This window comes from Zalophus californianus, chromosome 4 (assembly GCF_009762305.2).
Source record: "Zalophus californianus isolate mZalCal1 chromosome 4, mZalCal1.pri.v2, whole genome shotgun sequence".
NCBI classification, from domain to species: Eukaryota; Metazoa; Chordata; class Mammalia; order Carnivora; family Otariidae; genus Zalophus; species Zalophus californianus.
Window position 1 is genome coordinate 75100085 of NC_045598.1, and position 12761 is coordinate 75112845.

The window sequence follows — 12761 nt, forward strand, 5'->3', positions numbered from 1 at the left end:
ACTCTTAACAACAAGTGGTTTTGATGAGGACGATCAACTCCTTTATGCACAGTTCACAACTGTAGGCGGAGCGTTCAATTTCCGCGTCTCTGGAACCTGCTGCTGAAGAGACGAGGGAGCCCAGCTCTCAGTGTCCGGGAACATGGGGGTTCCTGCTGGAGAGGAGACTCAGGTGTCCAGGGAGATTGGTTTTAACCATTCTCCCCCGTCTCCCTCAGTGCCCGCCCTCCATCCCGCCCCACCTCATCCTTGTGTTCTTATGGGGTCCTTCTGTTCTCCTGCGGGGCGGGAGATGTGGAGGAGGGATGATCTCCATCCTGACCCCAGTCCCGCAGGGGAGTTGCCAGAAGGGCTATTTTTAGTGGTAGCTGCTCCCCTCTAACACCCAGGGGAGGAGCTGCGGCAGTGGAGTGGCCGCAGAGCGCGGAGAAGCCTCGGTTTTCCGCGCCCTGTTAGGGATGGGGGAGGTATTGGACGCAGCCCGTTCCCCAGGCAGACGCCGCCAGGTGGCCGCCTCAGAGGCGGGAGCGGCCCCGCCGGGAAGCGCGGGAGGGCCCGTTTTCCACGGCCAGGGGAAAGCCTCCGGCTGCCAGCGGCAGCCTCGCCGGCCAGTCCCGGCGCGCGGTGGTCTCCGCAGGGGAGGAAGTTCCCGGGCACGGCGGCCTGCGTCACAGCGGGGCTGGGACCGCCGGGCGGGCGGCGGCGGCGGCGGCGACTCCGGGGCCGGGCACTGGGCGGCGCTGGCTGCCGCTGGCCCGGCTGCGCGCGGGGCGGCGCTGGAGGCGGCTCCGTCCGCGGCCGGGGAGGCGGAGGGGAGGAGGGCTGCGGGGCTGGGGCGGTAGCTGCGTCCCGGCTGGGAGCCCGCGAAGAGGACGAGGAGGAAGGCGCCGCCGTGGCCGCGGCCGCAGTGCTCCGGGAGCCACACGCCATGAGCAGCGGCCCCGCCGACGACCCCGCTGTCGCTGACCGCCGCTGAGCCGGACCGGGAGACCGCTCGCCGCTCCCCAGCACCCTCCCCGCCGGCACCCTCGCGCCCGGAGGTAAGGGCGGGGACCGCCGAGGGATGGAGAGGGGCGGCCCGCCGAGGACCGCCCGGCTCGGTCCGCTAGGTGCGCCGGAGCCGCTGCTCGCCCTGCGCCTCGCTCGCGTCTCTGCTGCTCGCGCTCTCGGGCGGGCGGAAGGTGGTCGCCTGCCCGGGGTTTGCTCCTTGCAGCCACCCGCTGCTGGGGCTCTGGGACCCGCCAGCCCCCACCCCACCCATCCCGAGCCAGCCCCAGCGTCGGGGCCAGGGACCCCAGCCTGGCGCCGAGCACCGCGCGGCCGCCGCAGGTTCTGCGGACTTAGTGGGGGGTGGGGGGATCGGGGGTGGAGGACGAGGAGAAAAGGCGGCCACCGCCGGGGCGATCGTCCTTCTTCCCTACCTGAACCCTCCGCCCCCGAGACCCCACGGCCTGTCCCTTCTGGTCTGCTCTCCCTTTGTACCCCTGAGCCCCTGAAGTTAGCACTTTCGGGGAGAGAGGAATCTGATGATCTCCGACGGGAACGAGAGCGCGGTGCCTACCCCTTTGCAGGACCGGCGGGGAGAGAGGGTTTAGCCGGATCGGGCGGGCCCCAGAAGCCAGGTGTCTAGGCCGGCTGTTGAGACCAGGACCGCCGCCTTCAACCTCAACCCAGGGTCGCCGGTCTTTCCCTTTCCAGCTGGTTCCCAGCAGCGAGGTGGTTAGGGATGGAGTCAGCAACTCCGGAACCTTAGGATGTGCTCCGTAGACGCTAATTCCATTCTTTTCTCCCCGGCCAGTTCTTCCCTCCCCCACCCCACGCCTGCCGGTGTACATCAGATTACAGTTCCTTCAGAAGCTCACAGGGTACCTCGCTCTGAATAACCACAGACACCTAGCCCACATCCCAGGACGGATATTTCAGTGTGAAGACCAAACTTCACTTGGTTTCAAATTCTTTTTAAACATCTGAAACTCAGCAAACCCGTTAGGAAAACACTTTCAATTCCCCATCCTCCTTAAGGTAAAAAATAAGAACCAATTTTGTGGGAGTGCTAGCGTTGGGCAAAGGGAGGCTTGAGTGACCCTATTTATCGCAGCTTTACGGGGGAGGAATAGATAAAAGAAATGGCAGTCCTATTTTATTCGCATACTTCTTATAATGTAAGAAATGGAGCTTCAACCAACGGGCACATTTCCGGACAGGTATGGAGTGGTTTCCTAAGGCATCCACGAGGCTTATTCATGGATAAATCAGTAAGATGTCGTCTAGGTGGGAAAGGAGGCAAACTGATGTTAACCCTCTTGCTTGGCACAACACTGCAAAATCGCTGGAACCAAGGAGCTTTATACGTGTATACATTTTTTTCTTTATTTTTTAATGATTTGTGTAAACCCAAAAGGTACATTGAACTTCCCAAATTTGCTTCGATTCATAAACCAAGTGTTGGATGTGTGGATATAGATGACCCATTAGATGTATCCTGCTCTAGTTTTCTGTATATTTCTTCTGACTCGCTTAATTAGGGAATACCAGGGGTGTAACCCTGATTTACTTTACTTTGGAGTGATTGATTTAAATACTGTCTTGACGTCAGTTTGTTTGTTTGCTTTTGAGGGGCAGTTGGGGACCAGTTTTGCAAGGATGGATATTTTTCATGGTTCACATAATGGATTGACCACAGCTGGGTCCTACCACTTCAACAATGCTATCAGAGATAGCAAGCATGTTTAACAATTTTCTTAGCAATAAAATTATCAAAGTCTCTGTTAATGGTACTAATCTTTTATTTCTCAGATTGACTAAGCACTTTGTTTAATGGAATGCTTTTAGTGAAAAAAATGTATGAGGGAGTATAAAAGAATGACTAATTTTCCACTTATGTAAATTTTAACTTTTAAGTACAATACAAAGTTAGCAATTTTTAAAATGCCTAAGGTGTCTAATTTTTACCAAATTGCTGTTACGATTTTCCAGTAGTCTGTAGTATTTTTAAGTTATAATCACCAATAACATTATAATAGAGCCCAAGTGTAAAAACAGTTGGGGTGGAAAGTTACACATATTTTGCCAAGCATTGTGTTAATGATTTAATATGGTGGATACATTGCTATAATATAGTCTAGTACTGTAGGTGCCTAACATACGTTATACTCAGATTCGTACAACAAATGCTTAAAGTAGATGGTGCCATCTACTTTTTACAGAAGAAAGATGGTCAGAGTCTGTGACTTGCCCAAGACAAGACAGCTAACTTAATGCCTGAATGAGGCCAAACCTCTTTAGCCTCAATGATGTACTTTTCTGTTATCCAAAGCTGCCTATCTTTTTTCTACAAAGATTTATTGTTAACTTGCTGTAATGACTCTATGAAGAAGCTGAGATTGAAGAAGTAAAATCACTATCCAGGATTTTCCAATGTAAATAGTATATAGCAGAATTCACATTTGGAATTGGGGCCATCTATTTCCTAAACCCGTGTTCTTGCCACTGATCTCTATTAAATGACAGATTAAGAACTTAACCTAATGGATATTTTACTTTTTTTAAGATTTTATTTATTTATTTGACAGAGAAAGACACAGAGAGAGAGGGAACACAAGCAGGGGGAGTGCGAGAGGGGGAAGCAGGCGTCCCTCTGAGCAGGGAGCCCGATGCGGGGCTCGATCCCAGGACCCTGGGACCATGACCTGAGCCGAAGGCAGACACTTAACGACGGAGCCACCCAGGCGCCTCGACATTTTACTTTTTTTCATCAGCGGTTCTCATCAACATGACAGTGATGGTCTCATAGGCCGCAGTACACTCTCAAGATTTTATACTTAGTCCCTGGAGTGCTGGCTGTATCTCCAGCTCTATCACTGATGAAAGCATATTTGCAGCCAATGAGGGTGATATTACTATGGAGGTATCCTTGATTCCACTTCATTTCTCTTAACATATAAATCAGGCTAGATTGGCATGGGAGAAAGAGCATGGTCTCAAGATGGGAAAAGCTGGTATCAGATTTTGGTTTTACTGTCCAGTAGGAGTGTAAATTAATTCATGCTGTGGAACTTTCCTGAGCCCATTTCCTGACGTATAATGGAGTTAATAAAACCTATTAGTTGGAGTACTGTGTGGACTAAATGTAACAAACTGTATAAAGGACAGCTCCTGTCACCTACTAGGTGTTCAGTAAATGGCAGGGATTAGCACCCCTGTATCCTGGCGTTGATGGAAATTTTCTGCTGGAATTAGCTCCATCTATATTTTACATGCATATAGTGATTAGTCGTTGCTATCAGTGATTCATTCTTCATATGGCTAGACAAAGGTCCACTCTGGTTTCTAGCATCTTTAACTTTTGAATCACATCCTTTTTTCGTAGTCCTGACTTACATTTACTCACCTTACGTAGTTTGTCATTTGCTCCACTCTGCATATTTTTTAGAACTTTACTGGCCATACTTCAGTGAGTTGGAATTTGTAATTTTTGGCAAACACACTTTCCTGTTTTCTGCTTCTCCTGATTTCTCAGCCTTGCTTATCACTCAAGGCACCATGACAGTCCCACTTTCTTCCCACCACCTACCTCACCCTTGGCCAGATCTCCACTAGCTAAAATTCTGCATGTCCTTCAAGGCCCAGCCTAAATGCTACCTCCTTCTGGAGCCCACATACCTTCCATTTTAAATCCTTTCTCAGTTCACTTATAAGTCAGACACCATATAGCCTAATAATTAAAAAAATTTTTTTTTTGCGGGGGTGCGCCTGAGTGGCTCAGTTGTTAAGCGTCCACCTTCGGCTCAGGTCATGATCCCAGGGTCCTGGGATCGAGCCCCGCATCAGGCTCCCTGCTCTGCGGGAAGCCTGCTTCTCCCTCCCTCTCCCACCACCCGCCCCCCCCCCCCCCCGCGCTTGTGTCCCTTCTCTTGCTGTGTCTCTCTGTCAAATAAATAAAATCTTTAAAAAAAAAATTTTTTTTTTTTTACTTTTTTAGTTATTTGCCCGGATAATATCCTATGAAAGTCTGTACACTCTTTGAGGAAAAGGGAATTTTTCTATTTCTTTATATTTCTTGCTAGTATAAAATACAAATGGTTTCTAATTTCTGAATGAAAGGTGAGTCAGATATTCTGAGGGAGAGCCTTACAGTAATTAGGAAAGATGCCTAAATTATTCGTCTCTGTTACATGATTATTAGTGACACCTTCCTCTTCGAGACTTGTTTGTCCGAGGCTTCTCCACCAATTTAACTGATATATAACATTTACTGGAAGGCCTTTTTTTCTTTTTCTTTTAAGAGAGGGAGGGTGGGGCACAGAGGGAGAGGAAGAGAGAATCTCAAGCAGGCTCCACGCCCAGCACAGAGCCTGACCCCGGGTTTGATTTCACAACCCTGAGATGATGACCTGAGCTGAAATCAAGAGTCTGTCGCTTAACTGACTGGGCTACTCAGACATCCCTGGAAGGCCATACTTCTTAAAGTTTCGGCCATTCGGTACCAGGTGAGATAGCTATGGTTCGTTAATAAATGGCTCCTCTGGTGGGATAAAAAACTCATTAAGTTTGCAAATATTGAGCACACCAACGGTATTTGAGTAGTTTGGTATTTTCAATGGTCCAGATGGATTTCTTTAATAAGGAATAGGATTTACCTGAGGGAAAGGAATACCTACCTTGAGAGAAGGTTGAGGTAATGAGCAAGGAGGATTTCAAACCACTTTGGTTGGAAATAGGACTAACCATGGCACAGTGTGGAGGCTGCAACCAGAAGTGACTTCGTGAGAGAATTAGCACAGGGAAAAGACGCAGGCAGTTTCACACAAATATGAGAGGTGGAAAAAATGGAAGAGGTAACAGAAAGGAAGCATGACTATAATAGTATATGACGGAGGCCTGCTAGATATATGGTATTCCTGGAGTGTAGAAATAGAAAAGAGACGGTGAGGCAAGTTGGCAAGAAAGGAGAGGAACTAGTGTGGCCTCAAACATCTAGTACCTTTAATATACTCTCATTTGTACCCCGGGCTGGCACAGAAAGACAAGAGGGTAATCTCAGAGGTTTGCTTAAAGTAGATAGTTTGGCAGGAAGATATTGAAAGTTTCCTAATTATTAAGAGTAGAGAATGACTGAACTCTTCTCTAGTATCAGACGTGAAATAAAGAATCTGGGCTATCTGCTTAGAAGTGTAACACACTCACAGGTTCTGGGAGTGAATTTAGGATCATTTTCTGATGTTGGATGGGAGCTCTTCTAAAATATGGTTCTATAGGGGCGCCTGGGTGCCTCCGTCAGTTAAGCGTCTGCCTTCGGCTCAGGTCATGATCCCGGGGGCCTAGGATCGAGCCCCGCATCGGGCTCCCTGCTCAGTGGGAAGCCTGCTTCTCCCTCTGCCTCTGCTCTCGTGTTCCCACTTGTGCTCGCTCTCTCAAATGAATAAAAATAAAAAAATCTTTAATAAAATAGAATAAAATAAAATAAAATATGGTTATATAGTCTGTGGTGTATCTAATTGTGAATGGCAGCTGGTAGAGAAATGGCAATATGGGTTCAGAAAATGAATAGGATTTAGAAAAGGGAGAATTGGCAAAATTCAGAAACCAATTTTAAGAAAGATTCCTTAAAGTTTAGGGAAGTAACTGAAGATGTCTCAGAAGACTGAAGTATTTTCAGTCAAAGGAATCCAGAAATGTATGTTGTTTGAAGAACACTTCTAAGAACTGGGAAGAACCAGAGCTATTCTCCTGGAGAAGAGTGGGAAGGTAGAGCAAAGAGGAGTTATTTTGGCTAAAGCCAAAAAACCGCCCAAAGGCTTGAAACACCAGGGAGCACATAATGGAGATCATAGAAAAGTGTTACCCAACCTTTTATTTCATTATTACTCTCCCTCCACGAGTTTTTTTTTTTTATAGATAAATTATGATACAGATACACTGTATATCTGTTCATGAACTGTGGCCTTTTGGCAGGCTACAAACCATTATTTAAGATTTCTTTTTTTACCCTGCCCTCCAGAACTGATTTTTTTTCTTTATTATTTTCCCTTTTTATTCATTTATTTCTGCTTTTTTCTTAATAAAAGAAGAATGAAAATGGACGGAAAACAATGTCTACATAGTTTAAAAACATCCTGTGTTATATTTTTAGATTTTATTTGCAAATTTATGACCAATGTTTAATATGCATTTTTTCACATGCTAGAAACATCAGATTTAATTTACTCTGTTTATACTTTCTCTCTTTTTCCTGTAAATAAAAGCCTAAGAGAATTTTCATGGATTGCAGTTTTTCCCACAGAACTGATTTTTGACAGGGACGAGATTGCCCCCCAGTTGAGAACACATGGTGTGGCACAATTCTATATTATGTCCAAAAATTGTGAAAGAGCCATATAGAACTAAAAGACCTGAAGAAAAGTCAACATATTTATTTGTATGAGTGTATGATACCTTACTTGACAAATTCTCTGGCATTAGATTGTTCTTTTCTCTTTTTGCCTTTTTCAGAAAAGCATACTTTATTGGCTCTTAAGCTGAAATATACATGTAAAAAAATGTAAGGCTTCTAGTTTTCCCAGTTCTACCTTGGCAAAATTATTAAATTTATAAAATTATCTTCCAAAGCCCCTCTACCTGCATTCTTTTGGGGAATAGGGATAGGAAGCCCTCCCCAAACTTTAAATGCTCAACACCCTTTACTTATGTTATGCTGGAAAGGCTCTGCTATTAACTATTCATTCTTGTGACCAGTCAATTATACATGAGTATAAATTAGTTTGTCTTTAATAGAGCATTTGTATTTTAAGCCATTTATTTATACTTATGAAACACTATGTTCCCTACCAAAGAGATTTCAGGTCGTAACAAGTAGATATTTGTAGGGGGGGGGGGTGCAGTGGGGCTCTGAAGTCATTCTTAGCTTTTTCGTGTTCTGTTCCTTACTCCAGTTCCCTAGGGAGCATAAGCCTGGGCTTCTGGTGTCCAGTCTCGGGAGCTGCAAGCATTAGAAGAGCTTGGCTTCTTTGCATATTGACTGCTTTCAGCATTTGGAGCCCATCAGCCCTTGCACGCTCCCTTCCCCCCAGATAGCTCATCCTCATCTCCTCCAGCTTTTGTTTTAACTGTATTGTTCTTTTTCCTTTCCTTCACTGTCAAACCTCCAGTAATTGTTTTTCACCATCTTTTCTCTTTCATTTTTGGAGCTGCACTGAAACCTCCCTGAGGGCAGAGACTGTATCTGTCTTGTTCACTTCTGTATCCACAGCACCTACACAGTGTCTGGGACATAGCTGCTCAAGACAGCATTGTGGGATAAATATTTAATGATAGATGTTACAGTAACATTGCTAAGCTACCAGTTTGGAGTGTATCCTTCTCCCTTTCTATTATTTTAAATTCTGATTATGAAATTTGATAGTGTAATGAGAAGTTATCCTTCTTAATAGGGTCATGAAATATGTACAGGGAAATATTTCTATATGTGATTGGAAATTAGGGGCAAGCATTATCTAAAATATGAAGTCCGGAAACCAAAATAAATCCGAGGCAAAAGTCACTAAATAAGCTAAATATATGAAAACTCCTAAGTCCTGTGATTTCATTCCGTGTATTTGAAGAAGTGTCAAACCAATAAAAATTTTTAAGTATTCTTTCTCAAATATTGTTGAAGTTTATGAAAATTAGGAACAGGTTCAGGGGGTGCCTGGGTGGCTCAGTCAGTTAAGCATCTATCTGCCTTCAGCTCAGGTTATGATCTCAGGGTCCTGGGATCGAGCCCCACATCGCATCTTGCTCCCTGCTCAGTAGGGAGTCTGCTTCTCCTTCTCCCTCTGCCCCACCCCCCTGCTCATGTTCTCTCTCTCTCAAATAAATAAAATCTTAAAAAAAAGTTTCAAATATCTTATCAAATAAAATATAACCAAAATATCAAATAAAATATAACCAATAAATCCAACTTCTAGAAAAGTATTATAGAGGATTATTAAGCTAATAACACCTTGATTTTTCAAAATAACTATGAGAATAGCTTCATTAGAAAAAACACTGCCAGGCTAATTTGTATTATCTCCCTTGACATTAACTCCAGGATAATGTTCTTATCAGTAAAGTTAGGAAATACTGTCCAGCACACACAACTTTCTAGTTAATGCAAAGCTGTGTGGCTCCCAGAGCGTGGTTAAAGCTGAGGAGTTAGTAGCTGCACATGTGTCTAGAGTTTGGATCTGAGTTGAGGGCTTAGGTATTTTATCTACAAATCTACGTGGAATAATGGGAAACATGTATCTGATATTTTGTTAAATGGCTCCATGGTGGATAGAGTGGCTTGGTGTTGAAGCAAGGATTGGAAATGAGCTTCGTAAAAATAAAATAAAATGAAAGGAAGTAGTCAAAATGAAGCAATAAAATTTACTTAAGGAAAGTAAAGGGTTATATCTTGAAGAAAAATAAGCAAGCCAACCATATAAATATACTGGAGTTTTGTTTGGGTATGTTCATTTCTGTAGCACCAGTATTTAGAATAGTGCCTGACATGTAGCAAAGGATCAATAAATATTTGTTAAATGAATAAATGAATGAAATGCAAGATGGAGAAAGACTAACCATATGCCATGAGGGCAAAAGCAAATTTATTCCTAAGGAAATGGTGCTGGGTAACTAGTAGGCTGAATAGATTGTTGGAAAAACTTTCTAGACAAATCATTTATTTATGAGCATATATTAAAGTTTTATTTCAGTCTGACATATAAGAGAAAAGGTTTCTGGTAAGTCAGTTTGAAAATTCATTCTTACTGGGGACATCTTTTAAAAGTAATGGATGGTTATACATCATTATGAGACCAGATAAAAAATGTGGGTTGAGGGTTATTAGACTCTTGAGTAACAGTTGACAGTTAACTGGGTCTCTCGGTAGCTGGTTTCCAAGGACGGGTCTTATCCCCATTCCACTTTGTACAGGAGGCTAGCCAGGGCAATAGGGATGACAAAAATTAAAGACATAAAGATGAGAAAGGGTGAAGTAAAAACATCTCTCCTTATAAACTTTGTGATTAGAAATTAGGATTCTGTATCCTAAGGAATCTATAAAGTAGCAATTAACAATAAGGGTCTCACTAATCTAATTGACCTTCAGGTATTTAAAATTTACCCCAAAAAGCTTAGAAGTAAATATGTTGACAGTAATTATTTCAGTCAACCCTTGTACATAAGCGTGTAGATTTTACTTGTCCTGAGAGTGTATCCTAAAAATGTAATCACATTAATAACATTTTGTCTATTAGCTTTTTTCCCCCCACATGACAGCTTTTCCCATAATGTGATTGCAATAAACAGAGCAGCCTACTATTGACCTAATTAAGGAATTAGGGAGCAAATCAATTAAAATTAATGATTTCCAGCATCTCTTACTTATGAATGCCATATTCTGGATTGTAGGAGAGGGAGCAAACTTTTGATGCTACCTAGATACTGTCTAGTGTGTATCAGATATATTCTGAGTATAAAAAATCTCCTGTCTTTATTGCTTCAAATTTGGAAGATAATCTTAAGACAACATAACATTATAAAATGTTATCAGAGAAGAATATAGATGCCCAATGATAAGAGAAGGCCATATTGTTGGTTGTTGTATTAACTACTAACAACTAAATTAGAAAGTCTATAAAGAAATGTCAGGATTTTAATTTTTCTAGAGGCCAGGAATCTCTTATTATTCTGCTTGTTTACTTTCAGTTATTTATCATTTCAATTCCAAAAAACAGTATAAAAGCAAAGAAGCTGGGGCACCTGTGTGGCTCAGTCGGTTAGGTGTCTGTCTGCCTTTGGCTCAGGTCACGATCCCAGGGTCCTGGGATCAAGCCCCACGGGGGGCTCCCTGCTCAGCGGGGAGTCTGCTTCTCTCTCCCTCTGTCACTCCCCCTGCTTGTGCTCTCTTGCTCTCTCCCTTAAATAAATAAATAAAGTTTTTAAAAAAAGCAAAAAAGCTAATTGCCTCTTTTGAAAGAACACATTGAGTTGGGTAAAGACAAAAATAACTTTTGCTACCTGGGTAGGATATGTAAGTAAATAATTTTACAGCCTCATGTTGATAAAAGGCCATCTCATTTTCTTTCTCAGTTGTCATTTATTCTATTAAGCTACTTTAAAAAATAATTTTATCTCAGTATGTGTTATTTCTTATATAAATCACAAGCTAAGCAATGGTGGATGACAGTATTTAAAATGTTAGACTTTACTTTTTAAGATAAAATTAATTTTATAGAGCATGTTATAAAATAATGATTATGATCTTCAAATGTTATGAAGAACAAATTATGTTTGTATATGTGATATATAAATTTAAACTACCACATGATAGTATTTTGTCAAAGATTATTCATCCATTATCCAATTTTAATATTCGTCCCAAGCCTTAAAATTAATTATCTTGAATTACAATTTACATTGCCATTTAAAAATAATATAGGTGTGTCTAGGTGGCTCAGTCAGTTAAGCGTCCGACTCTTGATTTCAGCTCAGGTCATGATCTCGGGGTCGTGAGATCGAGCCCCAAGTAGGGCTCCATGCTCAGCACAAGAGTCTGCTTGAGATTCTCTCTCTCCCTCTCCCTTTTTCCCACCCCCCCATGTGCACACGCACTCTCTCTCTCTAAATAAAGAGATAAAATCTTTAAAAATAGTATGATCCCTATCCATATTAGAAATCTACCAAAGAAATATGACATTCCATGCTTTCACTTTACTGCAGCATTGCCTAAAATGTATAACCATCATTAAAGAAACAGACACTAGTTATAATTCAATTTTGTTGAACATACCTACAAACACTTAAATTTTTAGTGTAAATAATGATCTGACCTATGATATAAATACAAGGAATTTAGTAACTTCCAATTAAATATGCATCCTATCAGAGAACAGGTCAGTCATGCATAAGCTAAAATATTTTAACAGCTTTACTGATACATAATTTCTATACTATAACACTTATCTGTTTAAAGGATACAGTTCAGTGGTTTTTAGTATAATTACAGAATTCCTCACCATAATCTAATTTTCCATTTTTGTCAACCCAAAAAGAAACCTGTACCCATTAGCAGTTACTCCCCACCTTGCCCCCCGACATCTCCTCCTCTTGAACTCTAGGCAGCCACCAGTCTATCTTCTGTATCTATAGATTTGCCTGTTCCAGACATTTCATATAAATGGTATCTTACAATATATGGTCTTTTGTGACTGGCTTCTTTCACTTAGCGTACATTTGAGGTTTATCCATGTTCTAGAATGTATCAGTACTCCATGCCTTTTTATTGCCAAGTAATATTTTATTGTATAGATATATCATATTTTCCTTATCCATTTATCAGTTGATGGACTTTTAGGTTGTTATAAGGAATAATGCTCCTATGAATGTTCGTATACAAGTTTTTGTGTGGACATAGGTTTTCATTTCTCTGTGGGATAGGTTTATGTAGAAATGGAATTGCTGGGTCATGTATAACTTTGTGTTTAAAATTTTGATGTGAGTTTGATGTAAATGAGGTATAATTTTTGCATCTTATCCCAAACTAGAATAAAATCAGGGCTAAAACATTCAACTGTCTTTTTAATGAAAACAAAAGTTTAATTTGTCCAAGTATTCATCATTAGGAATATCCACTGAACTTTGAATTTTAATATACTTCAACCACAGTTTGCAAAGTACTATTAATGCACCACTAAATCTTTTTAAATTTTGGATTAAAAATTCTGGTTAAGGAATATAGAAAAGGGGGCACCTGC

At 42.1% G+C, this 12761-nt stretch overlaps 1 protein-coding gene across 3 annotated transcripts in view; it reads left to right on the forward strand.

Moving 5' to 3' along the window:
• Positions 1-785: 785 nt before the first annotated feature.
• The window catches only part of LRRC8C (leucine rich repeat containing 8 VRAC subunit C), an 89619-nt gene continuing 77643 nt past the window's right edge, over positions 786-12761 (forward strand). For 2 of the 3 annotated variants that reach the window (XR_004820007.1, XM_027592524.2), the window contains exon 1: positions 786-1040. The gene's annotated coding sequence lies outside the window, so the exon portion shown is untranslated. The remainder of the gene's footprint in view (positions 1041-12761) is intronic. The other variant, XM_027592454.2, reaches the window with a different exon arrangement.